The 6185-nt window shown below is 46.3% G+C and overlaps 1 non-coding gene across 1 annotated transcript; it reads left to right on the top strand.

The window, feature by feature from the left end:
• The first annotated feature begins 3522 nt into the window (after positions 1–3522).
• Positions 3523–3602, top strand: trnap-ugg (transfer RNA proline (anticodon UGG)). The gene is given in 2 exon segments: positions 3523–3560; positions 3567–3602. It is a non-coding gene; the product is annotated as a tRNA-Pro (tRNA).
• The last annotated feature ends 2583 nt before the right edge of the window (positions 3603–6185 follow it).

Here is a 6185-nt window from a genome sequence, read left to right as displayed (position 1 = left end):
TCAGTCCCACCTCCATGCCCTCCTCCTGGCTGATGTACAGTCTCTGTAAACTTAAATTGAAGACCTCATAACAAGACTGCAGTACCAGAGGGACATAAAGAGCTGTTGTGCACTGTGCTTCACAGAGCCATGGCACATCCCCAGCAGTCCGGTTACAGTACTCAAGTAAAGCTTCACCATCCACCGCACGGACCGGACGGCGGCATCAGGTAAAGGCAGAGCCGGCGGCGTTTGCTTCATGATTAACTCATTGTGGTGCACAGAGGTGGCGGTTCTGTGTCAGTCCTGCTCTCCCGACCTGGAACATGTGGTGGTCAAATGTCGTCCGTTTTATCTGCGAAGGGAGTTTACCGGAGTCATCCTGATCGCGGTGGACTTTCCCCCACTGGAAAATGTCAACCTGACACTGGAGCAGCAAAGCACCGTGATCAACAGGCACGGAACAGCGCACCGTGATGCCTCTCCGGTCATCGCGGGGGACTTCAACCAGGCCGGTTGAAGAACTCTCTGACAAACTACCACCAACATATCATCTGTAGAACCAGAAGAGCCAACACACTCGATCACTCTTACACCTCCATCAAGAACGCTTACCGTGCCATCCCGCGCCCGTACTTCGGCAAGTCCGATAACCGGACTGTAATTCTACTCCCGGCATATAGGCAGAGACTGAATAGCGCAGCAGCAGTGGTGAGGAATGCGAAGGTATGTTCAATGGAGGCGGAGGAGCGTTTGCAGGAATGCTTTGATTCGGTGAATTGGACCATAGTCAGGGATTCATCTTCGGATCTGAATGAACATGCCACGGCCGTCACCGACTTCATCAAGACCTGCTTGGACGAGTGTGTGCCGTTGAGAACTTACCGAGTTTTCCCAAACCAGAAGCACTGAATGAACCAGGAGATTCATAGTCTGCTGATGTCCATATCTGTGGCGTTCAAGACTGGCGATCCAGAACTCCACCAGAGGTCCAGATGTGATTTTGAATCGCCATCGTGCGAACGAAAATGCAATTCCGTGAGAAGTTGAAGAAACAATTAGACATACGACAGCTGTGGCAGGATTTTCGTTCCATTAATTCCTTTGAGGCGAAACCTAACAGGATAAATGGCAGCGATGCTTCACTCCTTGGTGATCTTAATGCCTTTTTGCACGCTTTGAAAGGGAGAATAACACGACACCTGTGCGAATCCCCACAGCGTCTGGCCACCCTTTGATCTCTTGACCGATTCAGAACATCCTTCAAGAGGGATAACCTTCGGAAGGCGTCAGGCCCCGACGGTGTACCTGTCAGGATACTGAAAATCTGTGCAGACCAACTGGCTGGCGTGTTCAAAAACATCTTCAACCTCTCACTGCTGCAGTCGGCGGATCCCACCTGCTTCAAAAGGGCATCCATCATACCGGTGAGCAAGAAGAGCAGAGTGAGCTGCCTCAACGACTGTCGCCGGGTAGCACTCACATCTACCGTAATGAAGTGCTTCCAGAGGTTGGTCATAGCTCGAATTAACACCAGCCTGAGAAATGACCTGGACTTCGATGTTCAGAATAAATGGATCCTGTTAATTTATTGTTAATTGGGTACAAAGCCATTTTCCAAACCCAATCTCAGTAAATGGGGATATTAAGAGATGGTTAACGTCAAAATCCCGGAAAAGTATAACTGATTAGATCAAAAATTGGACTGAAACTGACATACTGCCGGCAGATGATTTGAAGGAAGGTTCACCTGATCAACAAATAAAATCTCCCACTGCGCCGTCAGTCAGAAGGCAGTTCATTCAGCGGTGAATTTCGGCCAAATGTTCACACTCTGTTTGAGGAAACGATACCAGGTGATTGCACGTAGTTTCTTTTTCAGTTATCCCGCAAGGGATTTCTCCACTTCGTGTCAGAAACCTTGTCTCTCTGAGAAAGAAGGATAATCACTCCAGCGGTCCGGGAAGTGAACACGTAAAACAGTTGTAAACTTCCAGCTGCAGAGTGTTGGATTTAATCAAATGAGCCATTACTGGCCTCCGCTGAACCGAGTTTAATGGTCTTCAACATTGCCTAGCAGGGCCTGATTTAATCTTCCCCCACACCCGCCTCCCAGGCCCTAGGGCAGCTCTCGCTGAGGGTTACATTCAGACTATGTTTCCTTCCACACCCGGATAATTTGGGCTGTCTGGACGTCCATTGTTGATTGGCCGCTGCTGCATTTTCTTTCCGTGACCCGGCACTGATATTCAGCTGTGGTGAAAGGTGTTCGATCCAATTTCTCTCAGGAAATATCCCGCAGTGATTGTGTTTCTCAGTGTTCTGCAGAATAACCAATCAGTAGGCTTTAAATTGGATTTTACTTTTTGATCTATCCACTTACTGACACTGCTCTCTTCCCTTCCCATGGATCACAGAATGGCTGCAACAAGTGTGAATATTTGGCCGAAATTCACCACTGAATGCATTGCCTTCTGACTGACGGAGCAGTGGGAGATTTTATTTGTTGATCACGTGAACCTTCCTTCAAATCATCTGCCGGCAGTATGTCAGTTTTGGTGAAGTTGTATAAGTCATTGGTGAGACCAAATTTGGAATATTGTGTTCAGGTCTGGTCGCCAAACTACAGGAAGGATGTCAGTAATATTGAAAGAGTGTAGAGGAGTTTTACTAGGATGTTTCCGGGTCTTCAGGAGTTGAGTTACAGGGAAAGATTGAACACGTTAGGACTTTATTCCTTGGAGCGGAGAAGAATGAGGGGAGATATGATAGAGGTTTACAAGATATTGACGGACATAGACAGAGTTAATGCAAGTAGGCTCTTTCCACCTAGATTAGGAGAGATAAGTACGAGAGGACATGGTTTTAGGGTGAAAGGGGAAAGGTTTAGGGGGAACATTAGAGGGAACTTCTTCACTCAAAGAGTGGTGGGAGTGTGGAATGGGCTACCATCTGATGTGGTAAATGCGGGCTCGCTCTTAACTTTTAAGAGGAAATTGGATAGATACATGGACAAGAGATGTCTGGAGGAGTATGGGCTGGGGCAGGTAAATGGGACTAGCAGAATAATTTTTCGGCACAGACTAGAAGGGCCGAATGACCTGCTTTCTGTGCTGTAGTATTCTATGGTTCTCTGGTTCTAAGGAACGAGGCCGTTTGTCCCGTAATTCCGGCCCGGTGTAAAAACGAGTCAGCACCGTCCCACTCCACCATCGTATCCCCAACTGAGCTGCAGATGTTTCCCTGCCAGATCCTTCTCCCGCTCCGCTTTCACTGTTGAAGGTGACTCTGTCTCCACTGTTCCTACGAGCCTTTTATTTCAGTCTGAAACACCTCGTCGACAAGAAAAGGAAATTATCTATCACTTTTAGTAACGGCTTTAGCAATTGCTGCTCCTTTAAACTTGTCCTCAAACACTTGCAAAACATATGTCCATTTTAATATTTTCTGGAGGTAAAATCTGCCGCTGCGAACGTTTCATCGGTAACGGCTCCTTCTCATCCTCCTTCCCTGATGCTGAAATCCGCATATTCGCCCAGTGGAGCTCTGGTGGCGCAATCGGTTAGCGCGCGGTACGTGGTGGAGAAATGCCGAGGCTGTGAGTTCGAGCCTCACCCAGAGCAGGTTTGGATTTAGTGGTTGTTTCAAGTGCGACTGGGCGACTCTCAAACTCAGAATAAACTGAGATGTTTCTTTTCATCTTTGTGCTTTGTAGTTTCGTGGTTTGCTTAATGCTATAACAGACCCAGCAACTATAGAAAGTAGAGGCTATACTTTTTTATTCATAATCTGCTCTGTGCTTCAGATGGCTGCTGATCTCCTTAAGATGGCCGCTGGGCCTCCTTCTTCTTCAGCTCAAGCGCGGGAAACTCTTAGTGCGGGAAACATATAGCTCATTAAAGAAATAGTTAGCCCATTCTTAGGGAGACACTTTTGATTTAGTGTAGTTCATTAAACCATGGTTAGCACATTCCTAGGAACACTATATTGATCTATTGTGTAGCTAAGGGTCGTTATGGTTAGTGCGACAAATTATTTTGCAGCAATTCTGAAGCTGATCGTTTTTTTTAACTGATAAGCCAGATGTTAGCAAGTCTCAGAAGTCATAGGTTATAGGGGCACATCGTAATGTTTTATAACCGTTAGCTTTGTAGTGAAGAAGTCCAGTATTGTTTTATAACTGATAATTCTGTAGCCTAGTACCAGGACTCCCAAAGCCCATAAATAATTTGGGCACCCTGTGATTGGGTCATAGCCTTGCAGCCTAGTGCCAATACTCCCAGTACCCTAAATAATTGGGGCACCCTGCGATTGAGAGAAGAAAAGACAAGAAAGACAGATGGTTGTGAGCCAGGAGACAATTGTGGAAGGAGACAAATGGTGAAGGATGAAACTGTGAAGATAAGAGAGAACATGATGAATAGCAACAACGTAATTAAGCTAAGAAAAATGGTATAAAAAAAGGCCCTCGAGCTTTGCTCGGGGGCAGTCAGAGAGGGCAGTAGTCAGAGCATGACTTGTAATTGACTGTATGACTGTCACAACTTTTCTTTGCAAATAAAAGTTTAACTTCTTGACTAATCTCTTGCTTCTCCTGGTCATCTATCTATTGCGGCTAACCACGACACAACACGGTTTCATTTCCTAGCTGGTCTCCGCTCGCTGTTTATACCACCGCCGGCAGATAGTGGTCTTTCCCCGCAACAGCCGTGCCTTGGAGCCCACTGCCGATGAGGCTGTTTTTTGAGCGGCACAATGTCGGTGCCGCTCACACAATGACTCAGGACCCGGCCCTACTTATGCACACTGCTTTCAACATTGTTCAGAGAGTGAATGTCCACTGGTCAATTGTAAGTATTCATATCAATACATACTCTTTCTCTGTTGCAGTACGTTGAGTCTAAGTGACGGTAAAACCACTGGAACTGGATTGGACCCATAAATCCTCAAACTTGACATCAATGAGAATGAAGCCTCACCAGGTGGAGCAGGAGCGAAAAACATGTTCCTGCCCCAGGTTCGAAGGGGGAAACTTTCGGGTGTGAGGCAAACGTGATAACCGCTGAACTACAGAAACATCGCCACCTTCAGAATCGAGTTTAAGAAGAAAATGTAACAGTAGGACGGTAACAAGGAAATAAAGGCGGGGGGGGGGGGGCGGGGTGTAGTTTAGGGAGGCCGATCTGTTCTAGATGGAAACAAAGGTTTGGAAAGGTTTCAACGTGTGTCCAGCAGTGAACTCCAGACTAACATGTTTACCACCGCACCACCGAATCCACCGTTGGTGCTGACAGTGTTCTGAAGGAGTGGATTAAAGCAGCGCCCATGCAAGGGATATTCTCAGCTTGAAATGGGAGTAGGTATAAACAAAGGATGCCGGAGGCTGAAGTTGTGTCAAAGTATGGATAAAGTAAGCGGGAAGGACAGGTTACTGAAGTCTCCAGAATAGAGAATGAAGAAGAACCGCATTATCCTTATCAACACAGCTTGTTAACTGTTCAAAAATTAAACAAATTTGTCAGACATGGATTCCACCGATCAAAACCGTGGAGAATATCCCTGAGCATTACTGCCTATGCCAGGACACATTAAGCCTGTCCATCCAAAGTTTGCTAATTCCTTTCAAATCACTGATGTAAAGTGCAGCAGCCTGTCATGACCTGGTTTATTCTAGATGCCTTTTTTGAATAAAAGCACCATATTTGACATCCTCCTGTTCGCAAGCACTTTTTCAGGGATGATTTGATCATTTCTGTCAGAACCTGACAATCTCCTCCCATGCTTCCCACAGCAGCCTGGTATAAATCCCATCAAGCCTAGGTTATGTATCTACCTTTAATCTCTCTGGAACAGCCTCCTTTGTAACAGCAACTTGTACAACAATTACACTTTTCCCTTCCCTGGATTCTCCAACTACAACATCCTTCTCCGCAGTGAACACAACTGAGAAGTATTCACTGAAGTGATCAACAGCCTCTGAACATTCATGTCCCTGCTTCGATCGCGAGTTTTATCTGCCTTTGTCAATAAATGTTACTTCATATGTCTGCGTGTCTGTTCAGGTTTCAGTCTGTCTTTATGCATCCTGCCCGTGTGGGTCTTCCTGCCTTTCTTTCTCTTCAGTAGCTTTAATTCTACACCAAGGGGGGATACTGTGGGCTCTGTAGCGCAATGTATAGCGAGTTGGACTTCTAATAAAGTGTAAC

Source organism: Pristis pectinata, chromosome 13, assembly GCF_009764475.1.
Source record: "Pristis pectinata isolate sPriPec2 chromosome 13, sPriPec2.1.pri, whole genome shotgun sequence".
Taxonomy (NCBI): Eukaryota; Metazoa; Chordata; class Chondrichthyes; order Rhinopristiformes; family Pristidae; genus Pristis; species Pristis pectinata.
Note: the sequence above shows the minus strand (reverse complement) of the source record. Positions and strands in the feature narration are given on the sequence as shown.